Source organism: Spea bombifrons, chromosome 3, assembly GCF_027358695.1.
Source record: "Spea bombifrons isolate aSpeBom1 chromosome 3, aSpeBom1.2.pri, whole genome shotgun sequence".
In the NCBI taxonomy this organism is placed as follows: Eukaryota; Metazoa; Chordata; class Amphibia; order Anura; family Pelobatidae; genus Spea; species Spea bombifrons.
Genome location: NC_071089.1, coordinates 80,484,844 through 80,501,061, shown reverse-complemented (window position 1 = coordinate 80,501,061; position 16,218 = coordinate 80,484,844).

The following is a 16,218-nucleotide window of genomic DNA, read 5'->3' as shown; positions in this document are numbered from 1 at the left end:
GTTTGAACAGGTCGCACACTATTTCAATTGTGGTTTTAATGTGAGCGGCAACGCCAAGAATGGCTGATATGTCCTTTGTGCTTTCTGGTGTAACTTTCCAAGAAAGCAAGGTATATAAAGCCTTTAATGGTTTGTTACCAGCATTTAAGGGCCAGTGGCCATATCATGGGTTCCATTGTGTCTGGAAAGCAGATATCATCCCTTGAGCCACTAAAGGAATTGTTTACATTGCTATATGAAATTGGTATATTAGAAAACTGTACCAGAAGAGCAAATTTCTTATCAGTTATTGGATACATGAAAAACAATCGAGAGGGGGGGCCGATTAGATGTTCTATCATGTTCATGTTTCTTGTCAGTTATTTATTACATCTATAGCTTGGTTTTTGAAAGTAGTATTCTTATGATAAAAGGATTTTTTTGGTCACAATTTTGCATTTTTTTTTGCTCTGTACAGTTGTTCAAATCTTATTTTCTTCAGATATATACCTTTTTATTTTTTAGCATCATAGCTTTGCAATGCTTTGGATTTTTCTCCTTTAGATCTCATATTTAGATAATGTGTTATCGAACACCAAGGCTAACGGGGGTGCCATCTTGTTTCTCTGGGGGACTGGAAGGGAACTAGCTCAGCTGACTAAATCAAGCTCTGGGTGGTGGTAGCACATGATGCACATAATGTCTGTGGTGTTTTGTAGGCTCAGTTTTTTAGTAAGGATGCTTGCACTTGTAAGTGATATTTATCGCCCAGCGTCTGTGGATACCAGATCAAACTGTAGACCAGGTTTCCAGTACTTGACATGATGCACCTCCAGCGGTGTGAGGTTTTGTGTGGAGGGCACAGATGTTTGTCATGTGACAGATTTAACAATGCTAAAAACTTAAACCACCAGGAAACACTTGTGTCCCAGTTCTGCTGGATGTGCACTTTTATGAGAAAAATATCATAGCAAGTTTGATTAACTAGGAAATATATGCATATCTCACCATGACAGTCCGAATAGTTTTCAGAGGCTTGCTAGTTGGCTTAGCTCCTCTTGGTTGTTTTCAGTTGGGTTGGGCCTAGCATACCAGGAATCTTACAGTTGATCTAATTCAGCACCATCCTCCAACATTACTCTATCAAATCTGTGTTAGTTTTAAAGGATTAATAATCTATTAGGCCAATATGCCACCCCTTAAATTTCATGTTTCTCCTCCCATTCTCCTTCCTTTCTTGCTTTTGCTGCCACTTCTAACAGTCAGGATTCAGATCAATTCAGGTAATATTTTTCCTCTCCAACAGCGGGGATTTGTTGTGGGTGGGATGTTAGGTCAGGATTGCTATTTAGAGCTTACTGTTGGCTATTTTGGGGGAGAATGCTGGATATAATTGTTCTGCGTATATTCACATAACCCCAGTTAGGCTGTTGTAGACTGCAGTTAACATGCAGCAGATACACTGCCGGTAATTCACGGGCAGGGGTATCCATTTATAAGTTAGATGAGCATTTACTAATGGTTCACGTTTTTTCTACTTGTAGCACTACTACCAAGGTAGGGCACAGCCTCCAGGCAATGCCACTCGGGTGCAGACTAGAAGAAGCCAGGAATAATTATACTACAAACGATTGGCCTTATGTACACTACCATTCCAAAGTTTGGTTACTTAACTATTTTCATGGAAGACAAGGGAATTTCTAGCTTGCAAACTGGTTTTATAATGATCAATTAGCCTTTTGAACTTGGTTTACGTGCCATTGGAACACAGGAGTGATGTAAGGGACCCCAGTTGGCAGACAAAAATAAGGTGACATGTAAAAGGTGTTTACAGAGGAAGTTCTACTTGGACTCTCCAAAGAAAAAACTAATCCAGAGACAAATCCATGGGACCTGATAGGATACACACCAAGTTACTAAAAGAGCTGTCATAGCTGGCAGACCTATTAAACCAGTCATTATTGGCAGGAGAAGTGGCAGAGGACTGAAGCTGGCAATTGTAGTACCAATTCACTAAAAAAGTTCCCTACAGATCAGTAAGTAAGTCTTACGTCAGTAGTTGGCAACTCGTGAGAAAATAAGCAGGGTCATGCATTTTTCTAGTAAGACATTTGGCACTGTCCCCCATAGAAAACATAAATTGCAGTCTTTGGGGGAACAGTTTGACCCCTTAAGGGCAGAGCTGTTTTTTTCCCAGCGTATAGTGGCAGTACCAGAGGGTTTGCTCTTTCGCCGGGACAAACACTAAAAAGAAAACGAAGGGTTAAACTCCGCCCCCCCCTTACCCTATAACCGCCCGTAGCGGCATGGATAATCAGTTCTTTTTTGTCCCGCAGGGACGAACACTTGGCTCCGGCTTCTCCGGTTGAAGATTTCAACCGGCATACGGGTTGTGCCGGCCAAGGGGGTCGGGCAGTCCGTTCGCTCCCCGGGTGGGAGCTCGGCTGCCGCTCAGCTACTCCGCGTTACAGACGGGTTCTGTAGCGGAGGTTTTACAAACGCCAGGAGGAGGAGCATGCGCAGTTCAGTGGAACGCACGCCCGGGTGGCTATGCGTTCCACTGATGATCCGGCCGTGCTACAACGCATGCGCGGTTCGGATCATCCGGATTTGGCGCCAAATTCAAATTTTGGCTGCCTATAAAAGCTGTGCAAACCGGTCTGACCACAAGAGTGTGTGTCAGGACAGGTTTTGGCCGTGTTGTTTGACCCCCACACGGTTTTTTTGGTGATCTTGCTTTTGATACACCAAAGATTATGTTAACCCCTTCATCTCCAGAGAAGGACAAAATGCCTTCTGCTCCTCCTAAAAAGGCTTCATGTAAGTCTAAACATTTGGCGTGCCTTGAATGTAATACTCCTCTCCCAGACGGCTACAAGAGGAAGACGTGTCAGCAGTGTTTAGCAGATATCCTGGCTAAAGAAAAACAAAAGGATATGCAGTCTTTTCTATCCTGGTTCCAGGATAATTTGTCCCAAACATTCCAAGCATTTAAGGAGGCGGCCAAGCCAACAGTATATGACAAGCCAAGTAAGAAACGCAGGAGAGATAGTCCATCTACTTCGGAATTGTCATCTGGGGAATGTTCACGTTCATCCAGGGATGTATCCAGTTCGGAAGAATCTGAATCAGAATCCGGTTTTCCCCCTCAAGAGCTGGGAAAATTCATTAAAGAAGTAAATCATGTTTTACTGAATCCAGACACTAAGAAAAAGGGTTTTCCTGTTTTGCCTCATCTTATGGAGTTTGTACAGCGTGAATGGAAGCATCCTAGTAAGCGAGCTTTTGTTTCTAAGCACTTCAAACAACTGTTTAAGCTTCAGGATGACAGCATATGGGAAGAGCTTCCTAAAGTTGATGTCCAGGTCGCGCAGCTATCAAAAAAGACTACATTGCCAATTGGAGAAGTTTCTGGCCTAAAAGACGCTATGGACAAGAGAGCAGAGACTGCTAATAGAAGAATCTTCCAAGCAGCAGGACTTCAAAGTAAAGCAGCATCAGCTGGAGCAGCAGTAGCGAGAGCTCAAGGCTTATGGCTCCAGAAATTAGAAAACCACGTTCTGGAGGATGCAGATAAGGATCTTTCTCAACTCCTTAAAAATTTGAAACTCTCTAATGATTTTTTGATTGATACGGTAGAAGAATTAGTCAAGCTATCCGCCCGTAATATGGGTCTGTCTACGGTTGCCAGGAGAGCTGTCTGGCTTAGATCCTGGAACGCTGATTCGGCATCTAAATCTTCATTGTGTGATTTACCGTTTGAAAGAAAAAAGCTTTTTGGGTCTCCTCTTGAAGAGCTGTTGAGACAAATGTCAGACACCAAGAAGGCACTGCCTCAAGATATTAAGCCCAAATGGAACCGCAGGTATCCCTTTAATAAACAGAGATATTCCAGACCATCGGAGAAGTCTTCCTTTCGGAAACAAAATAAAGACACCAGATTTCGCCCTAAAGGAGCCAGACAAGATAGGGCAAGACGGTTCTGACAAAGTGGGAGGCTGCCTTCGGATGTTTCGGGATACATGGTTCCAGACTACCAGCAACCCTTGGATCCGTCGGATCATTTCAGAAGGCTACACCATAATGTTTTGCAGACCTCCTCACAATGTTTTTCTAGTCTCCTCTTACCGGTCAGTAACCAAGAACACGGCATTGATTATGGCAGCGTCAAAACTCCTCAGTCAGGGAGTTATAGAAAAGGTTCCAAAGTCTCAGTTTTTTCAGGGGGTTTATTCCCGGTTGTTCCTAGTCCCGAAACCAGGTGGCACCTTTCGTCCAGTATTGGATTTGAAGTTTGTCAACCAACACATTCCTTACCAACACTTTCGTATGGAGACCATCTCTTCAGTTACCCAGCTGATTCAGAGAGGGGATTATATGGCCTCCCTAGACCTTCAGGATGCTTACCTTCATGTGCCTATAGCCGTAAAGTCAAGAAGATTTTTAAGATTTGCAGTGAACACAAGCCGAGGTCTCCTCCACTTTCAATTCAAAGCACTACCCTTCGGCCTTTCCACTGCGCCAAGAGTCTTTACCAAGATTCTCACCCCTTTGGCGGCGGAATTAAGATTACAGGGGATATCAGTGGTCCCTTACCTGGACGACTGGTTGATAAAAGCCTCATCAGCTGCACAACTTTTAATAGATCTTCAAGTGACAATCAATCTGCTAAAAAACCATGGTTGGCTTCTGAATGTGGCCAAATCAAACTTAATTCCGACAACAGAGATCAAGTTTCTGGGTTTTCATGTAAACTCAAACTCTCTTCGTCTTGTTCTTCCGAAAGACAAAGCCACACACATTCGGCTAAAAGTCACGGATCTCCAGGCATATCCCATATGCTCCATCAGAAAGGTTATGAGCATTTTGGGACTTATGACTTCCACCATACCGGCAGTAGCCTGGGCGCAGGCAAGAATGAGGCCTCTTCAATGGCACATCCTGTCCCACTGGTCCAGAAAAGACGAGGACCTGGACAAAGAGATTTTGATATCTCAAGAAGTGTTGCAGCAACTAGAGTGGTGGAAGATCAAGAAAAATTTGACAAGCGGCCTGTCATTCCAGCCCAAACAGTGGCTGATAGTTACCACAGATGCATCCCAGACTGGTTGGGGAGCTCATTTCCAATCTCACTCGGCACAAGGAGAGTGGTCAACGCAGGAAGCTCGTCAATCTTCAAACTTCCGGGAACTACAGGCTGTCTTCAGGGCCCTAGTCTCCTTCAAGCCATGGATAGTAGGCAGATCAGTAAAGATTCAATCAGACAACGCCACAACAGTGGCTTATATAAACAGACAAGGGGGTACGAGAGTAGCCAGTCTTCAATCGTTATGCACCGACATCATGCGATGGGCACAAAAGCATCTGGAAGCTATCTCAGCGGTTCACATCAGAGGGCAGTACAATGCCCTAGCAGACGACCTCAGCAGAAACAGATGCTCTCAAGCAGAATGGTCCCTTCATCCGACTATATTTCAAAAATTGGTGGCATTAGTGGGCTTGCCGGAAGTGGATCTTATGGCAACACGACTGAACCGAAAGGTCCCTCTTTTTGCTTCCCTGTACAGTATGGATTACCCGCCCTTTCTGGATGGATTGGGGATCAAGTGGCAATTCAGCCTAGCCTACATCTTTCCTCCGGTGGCGATGATTCCCCGAGTCTTGCTCAAAGTCAAGATGGACAAGGCAAGAGTACTAGCAGTTCTCCCGTTTTGGCCGAATCGGAGCTGGTTTTCGGACCTGTGCCAGCTAGCAGTAGCTTCTTGGGAGCTTCCGTTGTCCTCAGTAGTTTTGGAAACGAAAGGAATTCCCCTTCACATCCTTCGAATGTACAGACTGACGGCCTGGCTGCTGCAAGGCTAATCCTGAAAAATCAAGGGATAGAACCTATTATGACTGATCTCCTCTTGAATTCAGTCAGACGGTCTACATCAAGAATTTATCTGAGAACATGGAGAAAATTTTTGGAATGGTGTCAGTCTCTAGATCTGCAGTCTTCTCCTCCGTCCGTTCCGGTCATTTTGCGCTTCTTGCATATGGGATTTACAGCAGGCCTCAAAGTATCTACCCTTAAAGGTCAAGTGTCGGCTCTCAGTCATTTCCTGCTACTCGATCTGGCGTCAGATCGCTTAATTCGGAGATTTTTTAAGGCCATCACTATTAAAAGACCTCCGGTTAAATCATTTTTTCCACCCTGGGATCTTACCATGGTTCTCAAAGCTCTGTGTTTATCCCCGTTTGAACCTCTCCAGGAAGTGTCACTAAAATTACTCTCCCTAAAGACAGCGTTTTTAGTGGCTATCACGTCGGCACGGCGCATTGGGGAACTCCAGGCGCTCTCAGCCTCTAAGGAATTTCTAGTTTTTCATCAAGATAAAGTGGTCATGTATCCGAGACCGTCATTTCTGCCTAAAGTATTATCCCAGGTCAATATTAACCAGCCTATTATCCTGCCTACTTTTTATCCGGATCCTACGACACCAGAAGAAAATGAATGGCACTCGTTGGATGTTAAAAGAGCTCTTACCATATATTTGGAACGTACCTCTTCTTTTCGTTCCTCTGACCACCTGTTTCTACAATTCCAGGGAAGATCTGCAGGGCAAGCAGTGTCAAAATCTACGTTATCTAGATGGCTCACAGATACAATCCGTCTGGCATACGACTCCTGTGGGGCCACAGTTCCTCCTCATATTACGGCTCACTCTACGAGAGCCGTCTCAGTCTCCTGGGCTTCCAGGTCTTCAGTCTCTCCGGAGGACATTTGTAAAGCAGCAACGTGGTCCTCATGGAATACTTTTATCAAACATTATAGACTGGACATTTCCTCTGCTTCAGCGGCTGAGTTTGGACGTCAGGTCCTTCACGCAGTCAAGCTCTAACTCCCTCCCCTTTTTTTGAGGGGGATCTTGCTACATCCCTCTGGTACTGCCACTATACGCCGGGAAAAACAGTAATTTTACTCACCGTAAATTCTCTTTTCCCAAGTATAGTGGCAGTACGGATCTCCCTCCCAATTTGGTATTAATACAGATAATTGTTTTCCATCCTTTGGTCCTCTTGTTAGTTAACTGATTATCCATGCCGCTACGGGCGGTTATAGGGTAAGGGGGGGGCGGAGTTTAACCCTTCGTTTTCTTTTTAGTGTTTGTCCCGGCGAAAGAGCAAACCCTCTGGTACTGCCACTATACTTGGGAAAAGAGAATTTACGGTGAGTAAAATTACTGTTTTTTTTTTGTTTTTGCCTTTATTTTTTGTGACCTTGACAATGGCTGTTTTAACATTTCTGTGGTGCTCATGTTTAGCTGTAATTTTCTTCTTTCTCATTAACTGTGCCCTCACAGATTATATATTTGTTTTTCTTCAGGACAAGAAAATAGTTCTTCAGATACCATTTTGATTGTATCTTATTTACTTATTTAAATTGAAAGTACTTTCTCACTTCTATTTGGAAAACTTTTTACTCGTCTACAAAAGCTAATGAAAAAAATGCTACATAGATTATATTTTCCCCAAACTCAATGTTTTCAAGTTTTTTTTTTTTTTTTTTTTTTTTTTTTTTTTGCAATTTATAGGGCAATAAATACAAGTAGCCAATGTTTTCAAACCTATTTGAGACATCTTTGATGCCAGTCAATTTACCCCATAAAACCATGTTTGAAAACTTGACGCTGCAGGGTAGTTCAAATGTTACCCATCTAACCCTTTCAATGCACGCATTTTACCCCCAGCCTTTGTCAAGGTTTGCAGTAGTATTTTTGTGGGGGTTTTTTGTTCTCACACATTTTAGTTCAGGTATAAATTTACAGCTCGTGGTATGTCACTGTCTAATAACACACCAATATGTCTTCAGCAACATATCTTGAGTACAGTGATACCACCCATGCATGGGTTTGGGGGATAAAAGGTCTCATTTGGGACGTGTGCAGTTCAGTTTTTCAGCTTGGAATTTAGACATAGCATGTGGAACGGAATGACCCTATTTGGGACACGGCCTGTCAGTTCGACTTACCCCATCAAACCATAATGAAAACTAGACACCCCAGGGTATTTAAAATGCTAAAACCCAAGAGGATAGAAAAGGTTAAAAGAGCAAATCCCAGATATAAATGATAAGATGTTTTAGAAATTAGAATTTTTAATTTATAAACCTAAAAAATGAATAATGAATACACTCCCTCGTACGCATGAAATAAATCACTAAACACTGCCACAACAAACGTGCATCTGGCTAACGGCACCAAGAATAATTAGGGCTATGTTTGAAGACATTCAAAGGGTTAAAAAAAACAAACAAACCACAAATACTACAAAAGCATGCTGTGTGTCCACATAGCCAACTCTTTTAATAGAAGAAATATATGTGAGATACACACTCTGGTCCCTTCATTAGGTACACCTTGCTAGCACCGGGTTGGACCCCCTTTTACCTTCAGAACTGCCTTCGTCTTCCAGGTGTTGGAGATTTTGGTCCATGTGGACATGATGGCATCACACAGTTGCTGCAGGTTTGTCTGCACACCCATGATGCGAATCTCCCATTCCACTACATCCCAAAGGTGCTCTATTGGATTGAGATCTGGTGACTGTGGAGGCCATTGGAGTACAGTGAACTCATTGTCATGATCAAGAAACCAGTTTGAGATGATGTGAGCTTTGTGGAGGAACCTTCTTGGGAACTCTATTTTATAGTAGGCACCATCATCTCGCGAGAGGCAAAGTCTATTGCTAATGGCAATGTGTGTCCTGGGGTGGGTTTTCGGTGTCAATAAATGCCTCAATATTTAGGTTATTCAGCAACACTGTTTGAGCTTAGGAAGCGGGGAGTAATCAGATATGCCTGGATATCAAGGCATTAGAGCAATTTGAAATGCGTGATCGGGCATTCCCTTCCGGGTTGTATCACGTCCCTGCAGGGGATATCCTGTCCTCAGATGAGGCACAGACACTGTCGTCTCTATGTAAGTCTGTGGGGGCTTGCATAGAGATCACAGTGTGACCGGTGCAGGGAGATAGCGGACATGCTGAAAAACAAAACGAAGAAAAAAAAAAAATGGTTAGTGATTTAAAAAAATACAATAAAAAAAAACAATAAATTGAGCTAAGTGATGTCATTGTGACATCACTGGCATTAGTAAAATGTTCAAGAGGACCTCTAACCATTTAAAAAAATATACATAAAAAATATAATAAGAGAAAAATATAAAAAAGATGATAAAAAAAGAAAAAAACCCTTACATCCCATTGCCCTAACACATCTAAAAAGTATAACCCCCAAACCCGTTAACCCATAAGCATAAAAATTCTTCGAATAATGTACACCTTATAGTATGTTCCCTATAAGTGCTGGGAAAGTATGGAAAATCTAAATTAGGTATTTCTGAAATCAGGACACCTCAATTAATAAACTTGGAGGGGATTTTTCATCACTTTACCTAATTTTGTGAGGATTCAGTGGGAAAATATATAAAAAATTAGTGGTTTTTTTTCTACTTTTCAATAGTTTTTACTAAATTTCTCATCCTAATTTTTTTGCTAATCATCTAACTATGGTATCAAAATAAAGTTCTACCTCTCCTTGAAAAAAACAATATATAGTTTACATGGGTACACTGTTCACAGGAAAAAAGAATAATCACCGAACCGACATACCGCAGGTTAGAACGCTTCCCTTCTGTGCCGGCTGAAGTGGTTTGTTGTTGACGGTTGGCTGGTGGTAGCGATCCTGTAGCTAGTGACTCGGTGGAGAGAGGTTGCCGCCATCATTTGCAGTCGCTTACCAGGCGTAAACGACTTCCAGAAGACCAAAGGGAGTATTGGCTGAACAGCTATCAACTGGATGCAAAGGTGCATTTATCACTTTGCACAATTAGTATACCGCACAATATATACATGATGGCGGGAGGCAGGAAGCAAAAATAAAGCCTCCATATTATTACTTATTTTTTATTTTTCTTTACTTTTGGATTCCTTGGAAGCCTATGTCTGAGTGAGGGGAGGAATTTGGGAGGAGAATTGAGAGAAAGAAAAAAGGAGAAGATATATGAAAGACGGCATAGCACCTAAAAAGGATAAAGACAAGGACAAATCCCTAGAAAAAGCTAAACCTATTAGCAACTTTTATTCACCAAAAACACAAGACTTGGAAATAACAAAATCAATGAAATCTATAAATGGAGACACCACAGAAGTGACAAGATCCAAAAACTCTCTGGAATCCCGGGGACCTAACGCCTCAAATATATCTGAAGAAGATTTATTTTCTCAGTGGATAGCACATCAGAAGCTGGATTCATTATACAATAAATTGAAACAGGATACAGATAATAACACTACTGAACATAGGAAAGAAATTGAGCACCTAGTAGAAGCACTAAAAAAAAATAATAATTTGTAACTCTTAAAGAGATCGCTAGTAAATAAAATTCAATGTTGACAAAGTGACTCAACAGGAAGATCGTTCTAGGCATCAAAATATCCACCTTAGAATACCATTCCAGAATTAATTCAATATGGTACCAAATGGAGGCATATTTTTTTGGGTCATTTATATCCCTAGAAAACATTATATTGAAAGCTATCATAGATTACATTGACCAAAGGGGGCAGGATAACTCTCACAAGATGTGATAAGAAGATTTGCAAATTTATACACAAAAAATATTCTACAAGCTTTCAGAAAAAGAAAAATGAACACCAACTCAGATCAATATAAACAACTAAAAATATTTCCAGATTTTATGATGGCAATTTAACAGTTAAGAAGGAAGTTCTCTGAACTAACACAAATTCTTAGAAGAAATGAAATTAGTTACAGATGGACGTTTCCAACTGCAATTCTAGTGTTCCATAGAGATAACCAGGCCGGACTGGCCATCGGCATTTGCCCGGTGGGCCGGGCCAGTCGAGCTGTAATTGAGAAAAAAAGAATCCATAACGAGCTTTGAAACACGGCCATCTCGCTATTTGCATATTGTAGTCCTGGGAGGCTGGTCATGGGGCTGCATAGTTACCTGACGTCACATTGCTCCGCCTAGAGGATTGGCTGAGCGGAATGTGACAGGCTCAGTTGGGCAGGTCTGAGGTCTGAGTTTCCTCCCTGCAATGCTGGGCCAAAACTCGTTGCCAAAACTCGTTGAACAGTGAGAGACAGAATAACAAAAAAATCCAGAATAACGCATTTCAAATACGTTATAAATTGATCTGCATTTTACTCAGTAAAATAAGTATTTGATCCACTGTCAATCAGCAAGATGTCTGGCTCCCTTAGAGAGTGCTCCTAATCTCAGCCTGTTACCTGTATAAAAGACAACTGTTCAACATAGAAGCAATCAATGAGATTCCAAACTCTCCACCATGGCCAAGACCAAAGAGCTATCCAAGGATGTCAGGGACAAGATTGTAGACCTACACAAGGCTGGAATGGGCTACAAGACCATCGCCAAGCAGCTTGGTGAGAAGTTGACAATAGTTGGTGCGATTATTCGCAAATGGAAGAAAAACAAAATAACTGTCAATCTCCCTCGGTCTGGGGCTCCATGGAAGATCTCACCTCGTAGAGTTTCAATGATCATGAGAACAGTGAGGAATCGGCCCAGAACTACGCGGGAGGATCTTGTCAATGATCTCAAGGCAGCTGTGACCATAGTCACCAAGAAAACAATTGGTAACACACTATGCTGTAAAGGACTGAAATCCTGCAGCGCCTGCAAGGTCCCCCTGCTCAAGATAGCACATGTACAGGCCTGTCTGAAGTTTGCCAATGAACGTCTGAATGATTCAGAGTAGAACTGGGTGAAAGCTATTTGGCATCAACTCAGTTCACCGTGTTTGGAGGAGGAGGAATGCTACCTATGACCCTAAGAACACCATCCCCCCCGTCCAACATAGAGGTGGAAACATTTTGCTTTGGGGGTGTTTTTCTGCTAAGGGGACAGGACAACTTCACTGCATCAAAGGGACAATTCCGGATTCAGACGTGACAGCAACATTTCAGGTGGCTGCTCTTTGTAGCTTTTTGTAGTTTTAAAGGGGATAGCTTTGTGGTCTCTTATGTCATATCGCCTCAAAGGTGGTGGCTCAAGGAGACACTGCTGATATGGCTGGTGAGGGAATGTCAGTGGAGGGATCAACTGATGCCTCTCTGGCCGGGCAACGGCGTCCGGGCTGTTGCTACAAGTTTAATGATGGACATTGCAGATGGGGGGCCTCTTGTCGCTTTAAACACGAGTGTTCAGGATGTGGGGGGGCACTGCTTCAAGCGCGGTAAAGGTGGAGACCGCTCTGACTTGGGGCCAAAGGCAAAGACAGTAGTGGACGTCATCACGATGCGACCATGGCTAAACCGATATAAAAATCGGAAAGCTGCAAAAATATTGTTTTATGGTTTAACGCATGGGTTTTGGATCCCGTTTGTGGATCAGACCTTGCAGCGTTGTGTTAGAAATTTACGTTCGGTTTTTCAATTTCCTGTGGTGGTTCGGGACATTTTAGCAAAGGAAGTAGATCTGGGGCGCATGGCGGGACCATTTCAGGACCCCCCACTGGTAAACTTGCGGGTTTCCCCGCTAGGGGTGATTCCAAAAGGGAACCAGGAAAGTACTCGCTGATCCATCCTTTATCGTATCCCAAAGGGGAATCGGTGAACGATGATATTGCAGGGTATCCTATGCTTCATTTGACAAAGCTATCAGGATGCATAGGGTAGCAGTCTTGGCAAAGAAAGACATTGAGTCGGCCTACAGGCTATTGCCCGTTCACCATCTGCTGGGTTGCTATTTTTAAGGTGGTTTTTATGTCGATATGGGTACAGCTTCTCCCTGAGTTGGTTCAGCTAGCTAGGCTTTTAGGCCCTCCAGCGGTTCTGGTGATCCACCTGGGGGTTAATGACTTAGGTTTAATCGCAGTGCGTTCCCTTGGAGATACCATAAAACTGATATCTTTAGAATGAAATTTTAAAATCCTGGTACTGACATCCATAATACTGTTCCTCCATACATTTCTGACCTCATTAGCAAATACTCTCCTACTCGATCCCTACGTTCTTTCCATGGGCTAAGGCTCTCCTCCTCACTTATCACCTCTTCCTTTTCCCGCCTACAAGATTTCACTCAAGCTGCCCCATATCTCTGGAATCTACTGCCACCAAACCTTCAGAATTCACCCTCCCTCCCGACATTCAAGAAACATCTCAAGTCACTTCTTCAGAGAAGCCGCACCATCTTAGCTGCTAGAACTTCCTTGTCATTGATACAACCCCCACACTACCTCTCACCCTTTCTCTATGCCTTATGTCTGTCACCCCATTTCCCTCTAGATTGTAAGCTTGCGAGCAGGGCTCTCTCCACCTAATGTATCGCTTTGTCTTAGTCTGTCAATTCTTGTCTTGTCATATCCCTTGAATTTATGTATTGTATTAAGCGCTGCGTAAATTGTTGGCGCTATATAAATAAAAGATAATAATAATAATAATAATAATATCGCTCAGGTTTTGTTCCCTGACATTACAGTACTTTGGTCAGAGTTGGTTCCCAGGAATTATTGGAAGCAGGACCCTAATCAAAAGGCTATTGAGAGGTCTAGAATTAAGCTTAACAAATGGGTGTCCAAATTTGTAGCTGGGATTCTGGGTATCCCTGTGCGGCACCGGGTATTTGAAAGGGATGCTGCTGCTTTTTTTCGTAGTGATGGTGTCCACTTGAATGACATATGTCTGGATAGAACAGGCCATGGCTCTGAGGTGTGGGGGCCCCCGCTGATTTAACGCGTTAAGACAGCAGGTCTGTGGCGGGTGGCTTGTCCTTGCCGGTCAGGAATTGGTGATGGTGGATATCGAAAGTGGTGTTAAGGACGGAAGACAGGTCTCAATCCTCCCCTAACCTCTTGTGGTAAGGTCAATGACCTTGGTCGTGCCCACCGAGCTTATGGATGGCTGGTGGTTAGCACTGGTAGATGGGAGCAGAGGTAGCTGTTTGTTGTATTGGACGAGGGGGGAGGTGAGTACCTCGGTGGTTGCAAGTATGGAAGCTGGGCCGGCAAGGACGGAGTTAATTTATTATTACTGTGTTCGTTTTTGGATGTTTTTTCTGTGTAAATTATTTATGGTTAATATTTATCTGTTTATAAGTGTGTTTTCTTTGGAAATAGGCTAACACAGTATGTTCAACAGTTGCAGTTTCTGTACCAAAAAAGAAAAGAAAAATTAAAAACCTAAACAAGGAAGAGGCAGTTGGAGAGCTTTTGGATGCGTTTAAATAGGTAAGTTGTGGTGTGATCTAGAGCCCCCGTGTATTCTGGGTTTTTATTTATTATAACTTACATGTGACTGACTTGCTTGGGGTAGCAGGTCGTTGATTAGATGCTTCCTCTGTAAGTAACAGAACCAATGAATTGTCCATCCAGATAATGTCCACCCCCGCACCTGGAAGACTTTTTGATGCTTGTAAAATGTTTCCCTTGTTAGTTTATTTTGAAACCCATCATCCAATTCCTCATTGAGTTATGTCCATGTTATTTCTGTAGCCAGAAGAAAAGACACGTTTAAGCGACGAACTGGTGGAAGCCCGGGACAGTGCTAGACGCCGCTCACTGGGAAACATCAAATTTATTGGAGAGCTTTTCAAGCTAAAAATGTTAACTGAGCCCATCATGCATGATTGTGTGGTTAAGCTGCTAAAGAACCATGATGAAGAGTCACTGGAATGTCTGTGTCATTTACTATCCACAATTGGCAAAGACTTAGACTTTGAGAGAGCAAAGGTTAGTTTGTCCAAAAGTTTTCATTTGTTTTTCTCAACAAACCCAAAAAAGTTTCTTCAAAAGTGTAGACTTTAACAGTTACATATTGTTTAAAAGTGGACATTATAGCCCCTGGTTGAACAGCATTGTGAAAGGACAATTTATGCGAGTTAAGAGAAACTGTGCAGATGACAATATTTTTGAGAAGCAAGCTGATAACACTTAAAAGGACTTTTTTAAGGGATACCCTGAAAATCTTATAAATAAAGCCTAAGATGCAACTATTAAGGTACATTTAGTCTGATCTTTTAAAATCATATCATAATGATAGCTGAAAAATAGACAGCTTGTTGAGCGATTCTGGCCATTATTATTGAAAGATAATTATTTGAAATAATTTTTGCCATCTATCCCTAAAATATTGTTTAGGGGTGCACCTAATTTGGGGTCCAGACTAGCTTCTAGTTATAGACAAGTTACATTACATAGGGAGATTTTTTAAAATTCAAATGAATATTTTTTTTAGATGTGGAGGTTGTTTATGTTGTCAGGAAACAGAGAGCACAGCCAATGGGATTTAAAAGGGTAACCAGTAGACTTGTGCACTTTGATTCGAAAAAACTTAGAAATGTAATAAAATTTGCAGATTTCGTCAATTCGTACTAATCTCAGAAAACTAAGACCAGACACCCACGAAATGGACATAAACTAAGAAAACAGATGTAACTGGAAGCTCCGCCATTTTGCTTTGAAGGGCTAGAGGAAGGGTAATAGGCTGCTGGACCTTAGAAGACCCGTATCAGCTGAGCTCTTGGCTAGGCTACTTACGTTGTTGCAGTAGGTTTGCCTGTCAGATTTTGAGGTTCGATTGTTCCGTCTGGCCTTCTCATTTGCCTTCTTTGGGGCTTTCCGTATTGGGGAGCTGGTCAGCCCAAGCAAACGGGTGCCTGGAGGAATAATCAGCGAGGATCTTATGATTGCAGAGAATTCTTTACGCTTTAAGATCCGGCGGTCAAAAAGTGACGTTTTTGGTAAAGGGGGTTGGGTCCAGCTAGGTTCAATTGAGGGGTCAGCGATTTGTCCAGTGGCTGCGGCAAGGGATTTTATGCGGGTGCACCCTGAGAGCCCAGACCGTCTCTTGATTCACGAAAATGGGCAATTTACATTACATAGGGAGATTTTTTAAAATTCAAATGATTATTTTTTAGATGTGGAGGTTGTTTATGTTGTCAGAAAACAGAGAGCACAGCCAATGGGATTTAAAAGGGTAACCAGTGGACTGGTGCACTTTGATTCGAAAAAACGTACAAATTTAAAAAAATTTGCAGATTTTGTCAATTCGTACTAATCTCAGAAAACAAGACCAGACACCCACGAAATGGACAAAAACTAAGAAAAAAAATGTCACTGGAAGATCTGCCATTTTGCACTACAAAACCTTGTGTGAACTTCAATGGCAGAGCTTCTGGTGACATCCTCTCCCCTGAGGGGAGGATCGGTGTG